Source organism: Maniola hyperantus, chromosome 10 (genome assembly GCF_902806685.2).
Source record: "Maniola hyperantus chromosome 10, iAphHyp1.2, whole genome shotgun sequence".
In the NCBI taxonomy this organism is placed as follows: domain Eukaryota; kingdom Metazoa; phylum Arthropoda; class Insecta; order Lepidoptera; family Nymphalidae; genus Maniola; species Maniola hyperantus.
In genome coordinates this window covers 13940442-13961126 of record NC_048545.1, presented here as the reverse complement: position 1 = coordinate 13961126, position 20685 = coordinate 13940442, and the positions used below count along the sequence as shown (strand labels likewise).

At 38.3% G+C, this 20685-nt stretch overlaps 2 long non-coding RNA genes across 3 annotated transcripts in view; both read left to right on the top strand.

Annotated features, from left to right (window-relative positions):
- The window catches only part of LOC138402940 (uncharacterized), a 354014-nt gene that overhangs the window by 170690 nt on the left and 162639 nt on the right, over positions 1–20685 (top strand). The gene's annotated exons all lie outside the window — the stretch shown is intronic.
- Positions 17815–18493, top strand: LOC117985905 (uncharacterized). The gene is made up of 2 exons (XR_004674075.2): positions 17815–17888; positions 18273–18493. It is a non-coding gene; the product is annotated as an uncharacterized lncRNA (long non-coding RNA).

Below are 20685 nucleotides of genomic sequence, written 5' to 3'. Positions count from 1 at the left end.
CAATTTACCTCCCTTACATAAGTAATCTATCATCTGTCTTCGTTTTTGATAGCGTTCTAATTACACACTGTATCAACTTGTGATGAAAGAAAAACATCGCAAGAAAAGTGGCAAAAACAAGACCATATAATCAGAATGCGTTGTACCAACAAAGTATTTCAGTAAATGGGTTCCGTCGCGAAAGTATTTATCACGACGTGAATAGGCTGTGCGACTTTGACGGATCGCTGGCAACTCGCTTTGTTTAGTGTCGTGATTTTGTCACTGGCTCTTGGCCTATTATTTTACTGTATAATATTATGGTTTTAAGTTTGGAAAATAAACGTCTTTTTTTTCTTTGTATGTAAAGTGGTGAATAAGAAGAATACCCGGCTGAACTTGTTGTGGGCTCTTCTCAGACCTGGGCGCGTTTGGAACCCTCGTAGCTCTAGTTTTAAGTATTAATTATCACCACTATATCATCTTACAAATAAAAAAATTGACAATCAGAAGCGTAAAATTTTACCTATCTCTATATCATATGTATATAAAAATGAATCGCTGAATGTGTTGCTGATCGCAAATCTCGAGAACAGCTGAACCGATTTCGCTAATTCTTTTTTAATAATATTCCTTGAAGTACGAGGATGGTTTTTACGGAGAGAAAAATTTAGAAAATTTGAATCGACTGCTAGGCGGAACGAAGTTTGCCGGGGCAGCTAGTTCTAAATAAATAATTTGAGTTTGAGTTTGTAGTAATAATACGAAACCATTCCACTTCCGTGAAGCAATAGGAAAGTGTCGAAACACGATACGATAAAACGTTAATCCATTTTCCTTATTAAGAGCATTAATTGGATGGCAAAGTGGATTAGCAGCGGGACATAGCGTCGCACCTTTCTAACGAGTGGGAATTAAACCGACATTATGGTCGTATCCAGATTAGCTTACAATGGTATCATAATCATCAATCATTGAAACTCATCGCCAGAACAAAAGATCTCCTCTGAAGGTCATAGTATTGGCTAAGCGATTCCCTACGAGAGATATTAATTAAGGAAATAGGTATTCTTACAGTAGCTTCCCAATATATTTACAATAATATAATTTTTGTACGACAAAACATTCACAGTTACAAAAAAATCAGTGATCTCCATGATAGGCAAACTAGAAACAAAAATAAGCTAGCTACGCCTGCGCTCCGCCTCTGGAAGGTGGGAAAGTCGTTTGTGGGAATGAATGTAATATTTTATAATAAAATTCCACAAGCAATTTTAGACTTGCCTCTACACAAGTTTAAAAAATGTGTTAAAAGTATGCTCCTAAAAAAAGCATATTATACAGTCGCAGACTATGTAAACGATAAAAAAGCTTGGATTTGACTCGCTCCAGCAATGCACGGGGCTGCAATGGCTTGTATAGTACGGTATAATAACATTGTAAATTGAAAAATTAAGAATTAAAAAGAGCAACTGCCGAGTTTCTTGCTGGTTCTTCTCGGTAGGAACGGCATTCCGAACCAGTGGTAAATTAAAACTACCTGACTATTCATAAGCACTTTTAAAAAGTTTACATGAATAAAAAAACATTCTATTCTATTCTATTCTATTCCTGGATTGGCTGACTTCATAAACCTTTAAAAACTGGTTCTTAAAGGTTTCATAATATTATTATAGGTTCATGTTATTGTAGGTACATAGAATGAAAAATTGGTATGGAACTTGACGATCTGCCTGGCGCAGTGGTGAGCATTGTGGTGTTATAAGAGGGAGGTCCCGGGTTCAATTCCTGGCAGGAGCAATTTGGAAATTGGCCCAGCCTAGATTGGCTAACTTCGTACACCTTTGAGAATCAGGTTTTCTCTCGATGTTTTCTCTCCCTGACTTGTGCAACACATTTTGGTTTACCAAAAGGAGATCGGCGAAACTGGAACCAGGTACCATAATACAGATTCAGGAATCATTCAATTACTATTAACATTTTTCAAAGTATTTTTCTGTGTATACACCATATTTTTAGAAGTTGGAAATAAAAATACAATTAATAATTTATTAATGATGAAAAATGTTGAAAATGTATGAATCAATAAAATAATTAATGATTATGTAGTGAAATACACCCAAAGCTGAGTGAGCGCTGCGCAACGATCGGCTTGGGCTGCCCCTCGCAGTTTGCCGCCCCGGGACTATGGCCCTTATTGCCCCTAGGGTAAATTCACCCGTGGATGGTAGAGCCACAGGTGTAGCTAAGAAACACTACTTGTCCTTCATGAAATAAATTGATTTTGAATTATGGAAATAAAATTAATTATTTAAGCCTATGACAATTAAATATTAAAATTACAAATCAAAAGTAGCATCTTAACCCCCGTAACAAAGCAAACTAGGTATCGAGAACGCTGGGCACCCTGATTTTTTTAATTGATTTATTCATAATATTTTGCTGTGATAACCTCGTGGTTAGGACGTCCGCCTACTAATCGGAGGTCGGGAGTTCGATCCCGGGCACGCATATCTCACTTTTCGGAGTTATGTGCGTTTTAATTAATTAAATATCACTTGCATTACCGGTGAAGGAAAACATCGTGAGGAAACCTGCATGCCTGAGAGTTCTCCATAATGTTCTCAAAGGTGTATGAAGTCTACCACTCCACACATGGCCAGCGTGGTAGACTATGGCCAAAACCCTTCTCAGTCTGAGAGGAGACCCGTGCTCTGTAGTGAGCCGGCGATGGGTTGATCATGATTCATATTTTGAATCTGGGATCCCACCACAATATTTTGTGGTTAAGGATTTGGTACCTTCAGCAATGATTAAGACAGAAAGAGAGGGGGAAAGCGTATCATTATTTTTATCCTCCTATCTACTTTCTCTGTTAGGGATTTTGTATCAAGACGCTTGTATGTCTCTCAAGGGACCAAAGCGTATGAATAAGATATGAATAGTACCTACAATTCAATTATAGGAACACCTATCCAATTTCAGGATTGTTTGTATTTTCATTTACATGCAGAAACCCAGAAAACATATTATTTTATTTTGTTTTCCATGAGTATCAAACTATTAACCATAATCTTCGAAGTCGAGAGTAAAAGAGGATTTTGAACTCAATATACTTAACTATAGATGATGCCCGCGACTTCAACCGCATGAATTTAGGTTTTTAAAATCCCGTGGGAACTCTTTAGCCTATGTCCTTCCCCGGGATATAATCTATAACTCTGTACCAAATTTCATCAAAATCGATTGAACAGTTGATCCGTGAAAAGCTAGCAGACAGACAGACAGACACACTTTCGCATTTATAATATTAGGATGGATATGGATGGTTACGAGGTTTCGAAGATAAATTTTTAGAAACAAAACTACCTACCTTTTAATAAATAGTGACCGCCAAAGCTAAAAACAATTAGCATGGCTATGAATCCCTACCTAGAGTACGCGACAGGTCGAGATGGCACCCGCGCTCGCCCGCACCGAGTAAGCGTAGGGGCTGTGCGGGTGAGCAGGCCGTTCCCTCCCCGAATGCCATCTCGACCTGTCGCGGACAATATGCGTGTTTTGATACTTGTCATTTTTTTATTAAAAATAATTTTGACGTAAAAAAATTACTTGTAAATTAACAAGAAACTTACAAAAGAAAGCAAGCGAACTTAACAAGAAATTCATTTTAAGTATAATATCCTTTTCCAAGAAACGGAAGGCATACAGCCTCTTATAATATCCGGCGTTCCGGTGAGGATGGAGGATGCACTACTATCCCGGCCTGATCTACTTTTTTTTAATTTAAGATACACATGTATTTACATTTTGTGACTCTCGCCAAACATGGGCCAGTTTGTTGGCGAGATTACTTAGTAAAGTACCTAATAACTTATTCTAAGCTTACACTATTTCCTACATTACTAAACTTATATTCTAACTTACATATCTACTTATATACCTACTCAAAAACCATCAAAAACAATAAACAATTGTCAGCAACACTGATTAAATTATTATTGTTTATATTCAAGTTTTGTTTAAGAAGTCTATGATAAGTATTAATAAGAATAATGTAATAAATTATTGTTAAATTAGTATTTGATTTGATTTCGCACTAAGAGTTTTCGTGGTGCAATAAAGTTTAAAATAAAAGTCAGAAGAACTGAAAATCCATTTTAAAGAGTACAATAAAATTGTTAAATGTGTGCCCGATATTGCAAGCGTTAGGCAATTTCCGCTTTTTCATAATCCCATACTCTTTCAGGATATTGAAATACCTGTACCTATCAATTCAACGTTATGCATGAAATAGCTAACTATATATGAGAAAAACTAATTTATTTTACTCTCCATATTTATAAGTAACCTACCTATATCTATATTATACTAAACTACAAGTTGGGTCGTGGTCTAAATGTTCTGTATTACTTATATTCGCGGATGAAATCTAAGGCTCAACGGGAACCTTACTTTGCGCTCTGCGTCGCGTCTCTCAGCGCAGCGTTAGTGTGTTTGGACCTTTATGAATGAAAGCGCTATATTATATCCTCTCCAAGTCGCGTTGTTCTATAGATTCCATCCGTTTTTTGTGTATAGGGTTGCCAGGCGTCCAGATAAAGCCGGACATAGGTAGGCTTTTTGATTGCGTGTCCGGCCAAAATAAACAGTGTCCGGCTTTTGTTAGGCTTTTTACATTTCGCAAACGAGCGTGGCCGAGCGCAGACGAGTCGACTGTTGGTCGCTCCCGCAGGCGGCAGAGCCGCCTGACAACAACAATTATGACAATAATAAAAAACTTAGATTTTACATACAATTTTTTGTCATACCTATTAATACTCAGACACAAAATCCTCAATAATGTAAGGTGTCCGGCCTTTCTACCCAAATGTCCGGCCAAACTGGCTGGTCTGTCCGGCTATAAGGTTTGGCGACCTGGCAACCCTATTTGTGTACCATACCTTACCGAACATACCACGTTGTTTCAAATTCCCTCTGTTGTTGGCTCGTCGTTGGTATAATGTTGAAAGTCATTTTCTCTTCTTCTGTATAATATATGAAAGGAAAAGGTGACTGACTGACTGATCTATCACCGCACAGCTCAAACTACTGGACGGATCGGGCTGAAATTTGGCATGCAGATAACTATTATGACGTCGGCATCCGCTAAGAAAGGATTTTTGAAAATTCAACCCCTAAAGGGGGAAATAGTGGTTTGAAATTTGTGTAGTCCACGCGGACGAAATCGCGAGCATAGGCTAGTAAAATATACAATTGATTTTTGTTTTCCAACATTTTCAACACAGGGTTTGCGTATACTATTATATTATGCATAACGCATTTAACTGAGAGCTTTATTTTAAGTTATTTTAAATTTTTAATGTTTGTTTATTTGATTTTTTTTTATTCTGCTTTCCAAGGTGTCCATTAAACTGCGTTGTAGATTTGTATTACGAAAACTGTATTGCATTTAAGCCCCAGCACTGAATAGCGACACTTGTGAACGATGAATCGTGATGAATGGGGGTGCTTTCTGGAAATTAAACAGCTGTTCCGAACCAACCCGTTCTTTAGAATTAAAGATCTTCATCATTTCTCTATACATTTTTGATGAATTCGAGTGACCCGGTTCGGTTGGTTCGACCGAGTTATTTGAACCCAACGACTAATAAGTATATAAACATACCAGAAGTGAAGTTAAATATTAACCACGACACACAGCGGCTTATCGAGAGTTTTGCCTTTCATAATAACCTTACTGCAATATTAACTTGATTAGGGCACAATTGCTATTGAAACCACTCAATCAGAAATGCGACCTAAACACAAAAGCATTTAATAGTCGAATGAGTCTGTGGGCGAACACAGACTGCCTTAAGAATTTTTTTGTGTGTTGTTTCGGATTGACTATGCTGCGTAGGCCCTACTGGCCGCTACAGCGTCACCGGGGGGGTTGGCGAGCGCGAAGCTCCGCCTGGGTATGCCTTAAGAATCATCAAATACTCGCTTTTATACCAATCGATTCAAGATGGTGATGCAACACAATCACGTGATTTCTGTCAGAGATAATTAATTATTATAAGTGCGCTAACAATTATTAGGGAGCTACAAACCTCAAGAAGAACTACCGAATCTATTCTTTAAAGAATAAATTAGGTAGTTATAAAGTTTAATTAAACTATCGTGAAGATCATTATAAATATTTATGTAGATACATACCTAATATCTACATCTCTTCATGCAGATCTAAATCGTTGGCACCGTCACCGTTGTCCAGGCATGAGGAATTTGTATTTATAAATTAGGTAGTTCTTAATAACCTTTCATGCCCAGTGGCGTGCAGGTCATAGAGGCATAAATGCACTGCTTACCCCAGTTGAAATAGCTCAATGCATATTTTTCATTATGACCTGCCAGTAAACAGGTTTCTACCTAACTAATGCCTACCCTGGCTTCAAGCACGCCACTGTTCATGCCTTGAAATACATGCACAGATTGAAATATAAAAACGTCCTGTTCACTGCATTTCATACCTTAATCCAATATGTTAGAGTTCAATTTAGAACTCATTAGTAGCAATAGCTTGACTTAGGAAAGTCGCGTCTTGCAGCTCGATTTGTCAATGTCGCAGCTCATATTTTATCGTCCGGGACAATGGTAACTACATTTTGATATCCCCCTGTAGTTTTGAGACGTCTGATCGATTGCAGGCTATATGAAAGCGGTCGTTCGTCTCTGCGGTCTATCGCTGCCTTTATGGAACGAGAGGTTATTGATGGAGCGCCTTTTTGCTTTGTACTTTGTGAAATTGATTTGTTGTATGAAAAAACCGGCCAAGTGCGAGACAGACTCGCGCACTGAGGGTTCCGTACTGCAGTCGTACTTTTTGCACGATAAATCAAAAACTATTATCCATAAAAATAAAAATAAATGTGTTTTAGAATGCACAAGTGAAGCCTTTTCATATTATGATACCCCACTTGATATAGTTATCTTACTTCGAAAGTTAAGTTAAAATAGCAATATTTGTTCTTGACCACAATTTAATTTTTTTTTATGTGATGAAACCACAAATTCACGGTTTTCAGATTTCCCCCCGAATGTCTGCTATGAGACCTACCTACCTGCTAAATTTCATGATTCTAGGTCAACGGAAGTACTTACCCTGTAGGTTTCTTAACAGACCGACAGACAGACAGACAACAAAGTGATCCTATTAGGGTTCCGTTTTTCCTTTTGAGGTACGGAACCCTAAAATTCCTATAATATTATTACGTTTATACGCCAAGACGCCGCGGCGGTGATATTCAGGAGATCAGAAATTGGACCCCGGACCTCTAAACTTTATGGATATAATATATATAACAGATACAACAACTAAATATCACTTGTTTTAGTTATGGAGAAATACATTGTAAGAAACTTGCATTACCTACTGAGAGTTCTTAAATGGCTAGATACCTATTATAAATGCGAAAGTGTGCCTGTCTGTCTGTCTGCTGGCCTTTCACAGTCCATCCGTTCAACCGATTTTGACGAACTTTGGTAAAGATAAGAAATAGCTTGCATCCCGGGGAAGGACATAGGCTACTTTTTATCCCGGAAAATCAAAAAGTTTCCACGGGATTTTTAAAAACTTTAATCCGTGGTTGATATGCCCGAGTGTAATAATAAAACTCAAAAGTTTTCCGAAACATTCAACACCTTCTTACAAATCACTTGCCGTTTAAGAAATGGACGAGGCGATAAAATCAAGTGTAGGTACCTACAAATAACAAAATAAACGTATTTACAAGACTCATAAACTCCCAAGAAACCCTGGAGAAAATTGTGTTTCCCACCTGAAGTCCACCTGATTGAAATAAGGCTGAACGAAACAATATAATAGAAGTGAGTTAATGGAAGGGCAGCACCATCCATTCCATCTGGTCATCTTGGACTCCGACTTTACATTGAATTTACACCTTAAGATAAAGGGGTTAAAGCTGGAATTGGATTGCGTGTTGGATATTTACAAAGTGTTATTCTGTGTATTATAGAGACCAAGTCAGCCGACATTGTTGATAAGGGTCGCAGTTCCTAAGGCAACAGAGCCTATCGCGCTTTACTTATGTCAAAATGTGTGGTACAAGACATGGCATGAAATCTCGAAATCCATACTAATATTATAAATGCGAAAGTGTGTCTGTCTGTCTGTTAGCTTTTCACGACCCAACAGTTTAACCGAACATAGGATGCTTTTTATACAAGGAAAATACAAGAGTTCCCACGGGATTCGTGAAGGCCCATCCGTTTAACCAACTTATACGTAATTTGGTACAGAGGTAGCTTGCGGCCCGGAAATTGATATAGGCTACTTTTCATCCCGGAAAATCAACGAAATCCCACGGGTTTTTTAAAATACCTAAATCCATGCGTACGAAGCTGCTATCATCATCTAGCTAGTCTAAAAAGAAAAAGCCGAGTGACTGACTGACTGACTGCACCACCTACCACCTACACTGATCAACGCACAGCCTAAACTCCTGGACGGATCGAGCTTCGGATTTTTGAAAATTCAGTCCCGTTCAGTTCAGGAGGTAAAATAGGGGTTTGAAGTTTGTTTAGTCCACCACGCAGACGATATCGCGGGAATAAGCTAGTTAATGATAGCCAGTCCGCACTTGGCCAGCGTGATAGACTATGGCCAAACCCATTCTCAGAGGAGACCTATAAGTAGTGAGCCGACAATGTGTTATCGCTTGAGTCGATTTGTTTAAATGCGGGTGGTTGATGTTTTTCAGGAGGAGTCGAGGAGCCTCCCCCCCCCCCCCCCCCAATAGCAATGATTCAAATTAATATTACTGTAGGTTATTATAAAAGGTAAAACTCTCGATAAGCCGCTGCGCGTCGTGGTTAAATTTCACTTCTGGTATGTTTATAAATGGGATGATATTCCGAAAAATCGTATAAATTGCACCAAACACCAGTCCCCGGTAACAAATTGAGTTTACAACATCAGATCAGGAATCAAATTAGATCATATTTCGTAAGTCAGTTAACGGTACCTACTATCAGTTGCTCTTATCATTGTTGTTTCAATACAAGGTCATTAATATTCAACACTAGATTTTGCCCGCGACTTCGTAGTAGATAACCAAAACCCGTAGAAACCTATTTTCCCAACTCCCCCCCCACAACCCCAACGTCTATCGGTTCTTCGAACTTTGTGAGCGAATATCGCTGAGCGAGTTTATTTTTGAAAGCTCGTTGCTCAGTGACAAAACTAGTAAAGCGAGTCGTCGCCGGCAGTGTGAACAGTCAGAGAGGAACTTTTGAATTTTGATATATGCATCTCTTTCGTTTACACGAAATGTAACACATTCATTGTGCGTTTCTTGAGAGATAAAATCGCCGATAGTAATTCTTTTTTAATTTTTTTTTTTTTTTTAATTCAGATACAAGTTAGCCCTTGACTGCAATCTCACCTGATGGTAAGTGATGATGCAGTCTAAGATGATAGCGGGCTAACCTGGAAGGGGTATGGCAGTTTTTATTAAACCCATACCCCTTTGGTTTCTACACGGCATCGTACCGGAACGCTAAATTGCTTGGTGGCACGGCTTTGCCGGTAGGGTGGTAACTAGCCACGGCCGAAGCCTCCCACCAGTAAGTCGTTTTCTCGCCGGGCGGTCGGACCACTGCTATAGGTTTGTGAATCGTTGAGCTGTCTGGAGACAACTCTAGTTCTCCTACAAATCTCGTCATTACTGGTTCGATCGCGTATTGAGATACTCCGCGCATGGCTAGGTACCAACTAGTTAAACTAACAGCCATAAACCTGATACGACCCATTGTAGCCCTCGGTTTAATTAAACTCATAATTCAGTTAGTCCTGTATGCAAAGCACTATTTACCTACGGGGTATAAGGGACATTCTCAAGCTTTGCATTAACAAATCTAATTTCTAGTTGTTCTAGACCCAAAACTAGGAAAATATCGATTTAGCTCTTTATTATCTGTGTAAGATAAATAATAATATTATTACCTATACTTATTTTATAAATTACCAGCTGCCCTGGCGAACTTCGTTCCGCCTAACAGTCGATTCAAATTTTTTAAATTTTTCTCTCCGTAAGAACCATCCTCGTACTTCAAGGAATATTATAAAAACAGAATTAGCGAAATCGGTTCAGCTGTTCTCGAGATTTGCGATGACCAACACATTTAGTGATTAATCTTTATATTATGATAGAAGAAGATAGAAGATGACCCTAGAAAAATCTCCATTTTAGCACTAGCGCATTTTTCATGCCATCAGAAAATTGAAAAATTAATAACTTCTTTGCACACTTTGCTTCATATTTTTAAACGTCTTTGGTTTATTACAATTGCCAAAAATAAACTTAATATATAAAAGGAAAATGTGACTGACTGACTGACTAACTGATCTATCAACGCACACCTCAAACTACTGGACGGATCGGGCTGAAAAGCATCCAGATTGCACAGAGCTATTATGACGTAGGCATCCGCTACGAGAGGATTTTTGAAAATTCAACCCCTAAGGTGGGGACGTGGGGTTTGAAATTTGCCGTTGGAACAGCATGTACACACGCTCGACGAGCGACCATGGAGAGCGGTCTTAACGTATTTTTCTTTGTGTTGTTTCAGATTGACTACGCTGCGTAGACCTTACTGGCCGCTACAGCGTCAGCACGAAGCTACGACTGGGGGCTATGACTCGAAGAAATAATTTGAAGAAAGTTAGAAAGGCATTCCGAACCAGTGGTAGATGCTGTTGACGATTCAAAAATACTTGTAAAAGTTTAATTGAATAAAAAAAAAATATTTTATTTTATTTTTTGCGCTACTAAGCAAAATCTCAAGTAGGAGCGAAACTGCCTCCAATAAAAAGCCCATTATACTAGGCTATTTCAAAAATAAATCCAGACTAGGTGTGAAAACCTGCCAAATTTATAGCGACTCTATGTAAGGACTGTAGTACACGTAAATCACGTTAACGGTGCTACCGTAGTTCGACCAATCGATGGGCGTACATTAGGAGCAGCTGTAGTCGGACCTGTACCTCTAAACCCGTGATATGTTAGGTACCCGACTTGAGCCTGTCTATAAAATCGGTTCAGTTTTGTCACGGCTCCAAAATATAATAAACTTCTGAGGGAAAGGGAAATATTTCTGCAGCCTTTAGAATAATATAATCTCTATATATAAAAATGAATCGCTGAATGTGTTGCTGATCGCAAATCTCGAGAACAGCTGAACCGATTTCGGTAATTCTTTTTTCATAATATTCCTTGAAGTACGAGGATGGTTCTTACGGAGAGAAAAATTTAATTCAACGTCCCCCTCAATTTTCTAAACTCCACCCGAGCGAAGCCAAGGCCCGGTCAGCTAGTAGAATATAAAGATTTGTTTTTTTCAAATAAACTTTTACAAGTGTTTTTATATTTATACTATAACTGCCCCCCAATTGTGTAAGAATAACCATTTCATGGCTATCGCAATCGTCAAGAATTCTGCCCTTTGATTGGCTGTGAAAAAATGTAAACAGCGAATCAACCAATCAAAGGGCAGAATTTCTTGACGATTGCGATAGCCATGAAATGGTTATTCTTACACAATTGGGGGACTGGTTCGGAAAGCCGTTCCCAAAAATAGTTCCTATTTATTTTGACAAAACTTCGAATTCCGGGACAATAAGTAGCCTATGGCTGTCTCCGGTTATACGGATAGACCATGAAAAACAAGCTGACAGGCAGACACACTTTTGCATTTATAATAATATCACAAAAATGTTATATCTTTTGAATGTTCTGATACGCATTAAAGACCAGTGTTTAGGGATCCGAACCCGAAGGATGCCAACGGGACCCTATCACTAAAACTCCGCTGTCCGTCCGTCCGTCGGTCAGCGGGCTATATCTCGTGAACTATAATAGGTAGGCAGAGAGTTGAAATTTTTACACAATGTGTAGTTGCCGCTATAACAACAAATAATACAAACAAAATGTTCGCTATAATTTTTTTTATTAAGAAAATGTTATTCTTATTCTTGTACGATGGCACTGGATGGATACTGGTTTAAGAATTTTTGTACTATGGTGCGAAACCCTTCGTGTGCGAGTCAGACTCGCACTTGACCGATTTTTTTGTTTTATCTGAGCCTAGATTGTACTCTAACAAAACATAAAGGCATGATTCCGAACTACGCTGCACGCAGCAGCGCTGCCGCAACAGTGCTGTCACCAGCTGTCACAGTCCTGTCGCGGCACTACTGGTCCCCATACAATCTTTATAAGCTTATATGACATTACATTCCGAGCTAGGCAGCAATGTTCCGCTACATTGCTGCCGCGACATTGCTGCCTAACTCGGAATGTAATGTCATATAAGATTATAGAGATTGTATGGGGACCAGTAGTGCCGCGACAGGACTGTGACAGCTGGTGACAGCACTGTTGCGGCAGCGCTGCTGCGGGCAGTGTGGTTCGGAATCATACCTTAATTGTCTGAATACTTACCCTAAACAAAGACATTAGCGGGTCAAGCCGCAAAGCTTCAAATCTATCGTAATAATGAACTTAGTTTCGAGTTGGGGGTAAACTTCAGACTCATCAACTACTTGGACCTTACAACTTACAAGTTACAACCATTTAGGTACTAAGATCAATAATCCTACCATTGTGTCAGTTGGTTTATTGGATTCTAAACTTTTTTATTCAATAGGTACAGTACGCGGCAGAAAGTAATGTACATCGACATTTAGAAGAAGAAAGCAGATTTGTAGAGCTCTGTCTCTGTCGTTGAGACCGATAAAACGTCAAATTGGTATGAGTGACAGAGACAACGCTCTACAAAGGCGAAATGTCATTCTAAAAGCCGATGTACATTACTTTCGGTCGATTTCGGATTCAGCGATTAATTTTTATATATAGAGATGTAGTCAAATACCCAATTTCAAACACGAATCAAAAGAAAAGGTGGAAACATTGAAAAATCAAACAATAGGTAAGGCAGGTAGGTACACCAAAACAAAAAGGAAACAAACAAAAACGACCTTTCATTGCGAAAAACTTCATTCACAAAACACAAGAACATGAATTCAAACAAAACGTTAACGCGGAGAGTTTCACGCCTTCCGGATAAGCTTGAAATGCGAACAGCCTGTTAGTGACTCCACAAAACAAAGGATTATAGCTCTTATTTGCCAAGCTCAAAAAGTCTATTATTGCGTGTATGTTTTGAAGAACATTATTTTGTTACAAAGTTGACAATCGTAACTGCGATAACCTAAATTGAATAGATTTTTATGTACATAGATGGTGCAAAAGTAGAATTACCTACCTATGATACACTAAGTGGTGATAACCTAGTGGTTAAGACGTCGTTGAGACCGACAACATGTCACATAGGTATGAGTGACAGAGACAACGCTCTACAAATCCGAAATCTCATTCTAAAGATCGATGTACAATATTTCGTGCCAGTTACTGTGTGTAGTGACATATCTTGATTTAGACTTTGAATTCAGCCCCCAATTGTGTAAGAATACAAAAAATCAAGCAAGAAATAAAAAAAATCTGATGAAATACATTGTTTCTTTTTTTTACTAATTTTTAAAGTGGCAAACACCCCTTTACCTAAAAAAAAAAAAAAAATGAATAACTCGAAAACGATACACTTTTGGATAAGCACTTTAGGGGTCGTTTGATAGCTAATGTCCTGTACTATAACCCCTTAACGGGATCGTGTCCTATTTTCCTGTAAACCTGTATATCTCCTGCAACAAATTAAACTTTACTTACCGCCTAGCAGTCTGTTTGATTAAACCTTTAAAATGTTCTTGTTCTAACCTTTGTATAATTAAAGTTCCTCTACTAATTCACAGAAAACTGAAAACGGTTTTCTCGGATCAATTATAATTTGTCCCGGGAAATATTAAACAGTATTAAAAGCTTACGTAAGATTTTCCCGATTTTCCTCCTTGGCTCGTTAGGGGCGAAGGTAAGAAATGGCGGGGACAAAAACTCGCTCAAGTGCGATATTGATATTTGCTTGGAGGGTTCCGTACAGTATACATTTTTAGCATCGAAACGAACACGCTGAGTTCGCTACACGCACTGTTCGCCGAAAAGGCAATCGATTTTAGTAAGCACTTATTGCCGACGAATTCTACTGACATTATTACGAATTATTATCACGAATTTTACTGGCATATTTGATAGCATCGATCGAACTTATCGAACAATTTAAAATGACGTAACCAGATTTTTTCTATTGTTTTCCTGGTTAGAGATTTAAACTCAACTGATATACAATAAAACAGCTGCAATAAAAAGCTGATATAATATAAAATAAAACACTTTTAACTAGTTTTTCATATATTTTCATATACTTTTCACGTTATTTTACGAAACGTCAAAGTTTTTTGTACGCTATAATAATAATATATTATTGATAGCTGACCCTGCGAACTTCGTTTCGCCTAACAGTCGATTCAAATTTTTTAATTTTTTTTAAAATATCAATTCACTATCAGAAATTCTAAAATCCCCACGATTTAGGACTTCAGTACTTTGCAGCATCAGGATTGAGGAGTTAGGATCCGAAGTTCAGTGATGTAGCCTATGCTTGGTACCTAAAATAATTTTGCATCATCCGCAGTTCCTGAAACATTATAGTTTAGGAGTGCTGTACCCTACATCATCAGGGTTGAGGAGTTGAGACTTGAAGTCTGAGAATAAAGTCGTTGCTTGGTACCTACAATATGAATTCACTATGAACACTTCCTGAATCTTGATAACCCAGGTGGGCAGTAACCCTGCAGCATCAGGATTAAGGAGTTGAATCCAGAATTTTTTATGTGACCACGACGTAAACTTTTTTTGTTGATTTAAAAAAAAATTTGCCGTAATCGGGCCAGAAACCTCGAAAATATCGATGTAGAAAAAAGAACCACCTCCTTTTTGACAGTCGGTTAAAAACCGATGACCTTGAAATATTTACGGAACAATCTTTAAAATATCCCCTTTCTAACAAAAAAAGAATGAATGAAATCGGACTACGCGTTAATGAATTACAACTCAGTATACATTTTAACTTTCGTCCCCTCTCCTACGGGAACCATGCTGAATTTCGGGATAAAAAGTATCCTATATTCTTCCTCATAGTATGACCTCAAATCGTACCAAGTTTCATTGGAATCCATTCAGTAGTTTCAGCGTGATGCGCGGCCGTGATACAGACAGACAGACAGACAGACAGACAGACAGACAGACAGACAGACAGACAGACAGACAAAAATGAAAAAAATTACAGTTTTGGGTTCAGTATCGATTATAGAGTGCCCTCGAAAAAAAATTTTCAAAATATCTTCAATGTACAGAATTTGACCTGTTACAGTTTTATTATAAGTATATTGATGACTAGCTGATCCCCGCGGCTTCGCCCGCGTAGATTTAGGTTTTTAAAGATCCCGTATAGCCTATGTCACTCAGGAATAATGTAGCTTTCTACTGGTGAAAGAATTTTTAAAATCGGTTCAGTAGTTCTAAAGATTACCCCCTACAAACAAACTTAACGACATTACCTCTTTATATAATATTAAAATCGGTCCAGTAGTTTTTGAGCCTATTCAGTACAAACAAACAAACAAACAAACAAACAAACAAACAAACAAACAAACAAACAAAGTTTTCCTCTTTATAATATTAGTGTAGACAACGGGCCGTGCAGCAGAAATCGTAATATTTTAATTTCGCCATAACTTCAAAACCAAACGTCCAATTTTAATCATTAAAAGACCAAATATTATCTCCATAAACTGTTCTTAGTGATGAAATCATTTATTTTGATAAGGATTAATAGCATGAGTAAAATAAACGCGTTTAAATGTAGTCCAAAAAAAATTCAAGATTTTTAAATAAAAAAATGGTTGCTGTGCCTCACTCGACATAGATGGGTATAGTGTGTCGCGGACTTTTTTGTAGATATTTATAAGATCTACAATTAATTACAACATTTTATGGTTCTATCTTTTATAGTTTAGGCAGCGTACGCAAAATAAGTAACTTTTCTAGTTGATTTTTTACACCTTGTGTCCGAAAAACCCAAATATCTTACGGAACCCTATTTTTTTCCAAAATAAAATATAGCCTATGTTACTCGTGGATAATGTAGCTTTCGAATGGTGAAAGAATTTTTAAAATCGGTCCAGTAGTTTTTGAGCCTATTCAGTACAAACAAACAAACAAACAAACAAACAAACAAACAAACAAACAAAGTTTTCCTCTTTATAATATTAGTGTAGATTGATGATTGATATTGATGATATTGATAGTAAATAAGTGTATTTATTATTATGGAATTAGATAATACCTAAGTGGTTCTATCTATTTACATAAGTATAAAATCTTAATGAATGCTGAAAGAAATGTATATCTACAATAATTCAAAATACTGGAATTTTAAATATTTTTTACAACGTACCACATAAGTAACGATTTTGAGATAGGTTATTAAAGTGTAATAATAATTATTCCGTTTAACTTTTTGCATTACGGTACCCTAATACCAAAGAAATACATTTTCCTTATCACCGCGACGATTACCATAATTAAACCTGTTACTTACCTTAATGATTTTGGCTCAGAGAAGTTGTGACTTAGGGAAAAATACTATTGATTTTAGACGACCAAGCAAAAGAAGCGCCGGAATAAACTGTCATGTGTGGCACAACCGGAAAAAGGGTCCCAGCTCAGCATTATGATGTATGCCTTGTTGCACACGAACATACAGCGCTGATTTTCAGCTAGTACCTACCATTAACTTCGATTAGCTAAGCTCATAACGTGTCATCATTTCGTACATACCTATTGTGATTTGTTACAAGGGTGACATGTTCTGATTGAACAAACCCTTTAATAAAAAGAAAAAAAAAATCATTTCGTAGTTTGGTTTAGGTACACTGAATTTGATTTCAGCAATCTCAGCGAGATGCCAAGTGAACTCTTTCGCCCTTCTGCGTCCCTTTCTTTTTTTTCTTTTTAAAAAGAATATTAGCCATGTTAAATGACTAATATTCCCCTTTCCTGTCCAACTAAGCGCCAGGCTTGTGCTAGGAGTAGGTACGAGAATAGTGCAACGGGCGGGGTTTGAACCGTCGACCTTTTGGTTTTTCAGTCCACTCCTTTACCGGTTGAGCTATTGAGGCTATAGAAGCTTTAGCTTTTAGTCACCTTTTAGTTTTCGGCGTGAACCTAGATATTTTAGCTCGCATAGCTTAACTTAGCTCGCTAAGCTACGCACGCTAAGCTAAATTAGTTAAGCTCACGGTGTGGCTTTCACTTAACAGTGTTTATACTGCGATAACAATGGTTTACAAAACAAAAAACCAGCCAAGTGCGAGTCAGGCTCGCGCAACGAGGGTTCCGTACTACAATCGTATTTTATCGACATTTTACACGATAATTCAAACACTATGATGCATAAAAATGATTAAAAATCTGTTTTAGAATGCACAGGTGAAGCCCTTTCACTTGATATAGCTATCTTACTTCGAAAATTGAAAATACTAATTATTAGTTCATGACCACAATTAATTTTTTTTTGTGTGATGTAATCTCAAATACACGGTTTTCAGATTTTCCCCCTAATGTCTGCTATAAGAACTACCTACCTGCCAAATTTCATGATTCTAGGTCAACAGGAAGTACCCTGTAGGTTTCTTGACACACCGACAGACAGACAAACAGACAGACAACAAAGTGATCCTATAAGGGTTCCGTTTTTTCTTTTGAAGTACGGAACCCTAAAAAGTCGTAAACGTGGTTCAGAAGCAAGAAACAGGATGTTTGTCCGAGTCGCATTGACGCTTCTAGCCATCGCGTTTGTTGCAGCACAGTACGAATACTCTATGTCCGCAAGTATGATACATATACTCCGTAAATGACTTCTCATGCGCCATTTTAAGTCCATGGGTCAGCAACTGTCATGTCAAAAGTAAGGTTCACCTCTAAAATAAGGACTAGAAATCGTACTTTTGACATGAAAATTGACAAATTAAGTTAAAATGGCGCGTGAGAAGTCATTTTCAATTCAATTTAGTGCTGAGTGAAACAAATGTTGTACCTTCATTCTTTCATTCATTCTCCCTTGCAATAAGTATATTGGCTTATGAATTTAGACTTGTAAGGGATCTGTATCCGAAAAACTTTACCTATATATTTTTTATTACACGATCGGACAAACACAAAATACATATTTTATAGTTATCACGTTTTAGTTTATACCTATGTAACTTTTTTCAGACCTGCCTAGCTACATAAAGAAATCATTGCGTGAAAAGAATCGATATAAACCAATACCAAGGGAGAGGAAAAAGACAATATCTAACCTCACGCTGGAAGAGGTGTTCGATAAAATAAAGGACATCACTCGAGCTCTCAACCAACACGCGAAGAAAAATGGATATTATGTCGATTATAAGCTTCGTATGTTAGATAGACATTAAAGGATTCTTATGCACTTTTAGTTTCATTAATAAACTTAAAGTATGGCCTGCGACAGGTTGATATGGCAATACGGTATTTGACAACTAGTCAAATCAGTAACTTTTTATCAAACGTCAAAACGCGCGCTTAGTATGCATTATTCTATGAAATACCGGTGTGTGACGTTACAATCATTTGACGTGCTTTTTTTAGTTTAATCGATCATTTATGGTTGTTAGTTTGTTACACTTAAAACCAACAAAGGACGTGAATTTTACGAATTTTGGAAGACCCTCTATTTAATAATCACTGAGAAATAATTTATTTTTGATGTAGTCAAATACCCAATCGGCATATGAAGCGGGGGACGGCCCGTGCACCCGCACGTCACCCGCGCTCGCCCGCACTACAGTGCGTGTTGCCAGTGATGACATATGGATCCGAGAAATAGTCGCTAACTATGGGCCTCAAAAGAAAGCTCAGAGTCACTCAACGGGCGATGGAGAGAGCTATGCTTGGAGTTTCTCTACGTGATCAAATCAGAAATGGAGATCCGTAGGAGAACTAGAGTGACCGACATAGCTCAACGCGTTGCGAAGCTGAAGTGGTAATGGGCAGGGCACATAGTTCCTAAAACCGATGGACGGCGCAGCGTTGGAAGACCCCCCACTATTTGACCGGACGACATCAGACGAGTCGCAGGGAGCCGCTGGATTCAGGCAGCGCAAGACCGTGGCGTGTGGAACCTACAAGACACCTATGTCCAGCAGTGGACGTCTATCGGTAGATGATGATGGAGATATTTATCTACTGTAAGAACCAACAGTAAACTCAGCGCTTCAGTTTTTTTTTAATGCAGAAAGTCGGGAATATCTGATATCCCTTGTTTCTTTCACTTCATAATAGATACACAGTAGCACTCCGCCGTTTTATTTGTGGCAAGTTGATTCCACGAAACCCGATATCCAGCAAACTCGCAACACAACTCTCTCCGTATACTCTCAATTGATCCTTTCAGAGCGTCCCAAATTCTACTCCCTATACGTGCGGAATAACATAGTTGAATAAAGTTTTAGTTTGTTCGGAATAGAGCGCGGTGTACCTACTCTTTAGATCAGCATTTTACTCGGCGCAACGCCCTCAGTGCGCTATGTAACAGACTAAGTTACTAGATCTATCAACGCACAGCTCAAACTACTGGACGGATCGGGCTGAAATTTGGCATACAGATAGCTATTATGACGTAGGCATCCGCTAAGAAAGGATTTTTAAAATTTAACCCCTAAGGGAGTGAAATAGGGGTTTGAAATTTGTGTAGTCCAAGCAGACGGAGTCGCGAGCATAAGCTAGTTATATCGGGCTGAAATTTGGCATGCAGATAGCTATTATGACGTAGGCATCCGCTAAGAAAGGATTTTTGAAAATTCAATCCCAGAGGGCGTGAAATAGGGGTTTGAAATTTGTGTAGTCCAAGCAGACGGAGTCGCGAGCATAAGCTAGTTAGATCACGCTAAAATTTGGCTTGCAGATAGTTATTATGACGTAGGCATCCGCTAAGAAAGGGTTTTTGAAAATTCATCACCGAAGGGATTGAACTAGGGGTTCGAAATTTGTGTAGTCCACGCGGACGAAGTCGCGAGCATAAGCTGGTTATAATTAAACTAGCTTATGCTCGCGACTTCGTCCGCGTGGACTACACAAATTTCAAACCCCTATTTCACCCCTTTAGGAGTTGAATTTTCAAAAATCCTTTCTTAGCGGATGCCTACGTCATAATAGCTATCTGCATGCCAAATTTCAGCCCGATCCGTCCAGTAGTTTGAGCTGTGCGTTGATAGATCAGTCAGCCAGTCAGTCAGTCAGTCAGTCAGTCAGTCAGTCAGTCAGTCAGTCAGTCAGTCACCTTTTCATTTTATATATTTAGATTAGGGTGTTTATTTTCCCAGCATGCGCCGCCGCTTAGATTGAAACATTTAGATTGACGGGCGTTAAGTGCTCCCTTGGTGTGTTTGGAACCTCTAGCGCCTCAGCGGGTAAATCGGTACTTATCCCCGACAAGAAATTTCACTTATAGCAGTATAACAACTTAACCTTGGGATAGAAACTTTCCACTATCCACACTTCCATACTATCCATACTAATCCGTAGTACATCATCATGATTAACCCATTTTATCGGCCCACTACTGAGCCGGTCTCCTCTCAGAGTAACAAGGGCTTATAATTGCTAC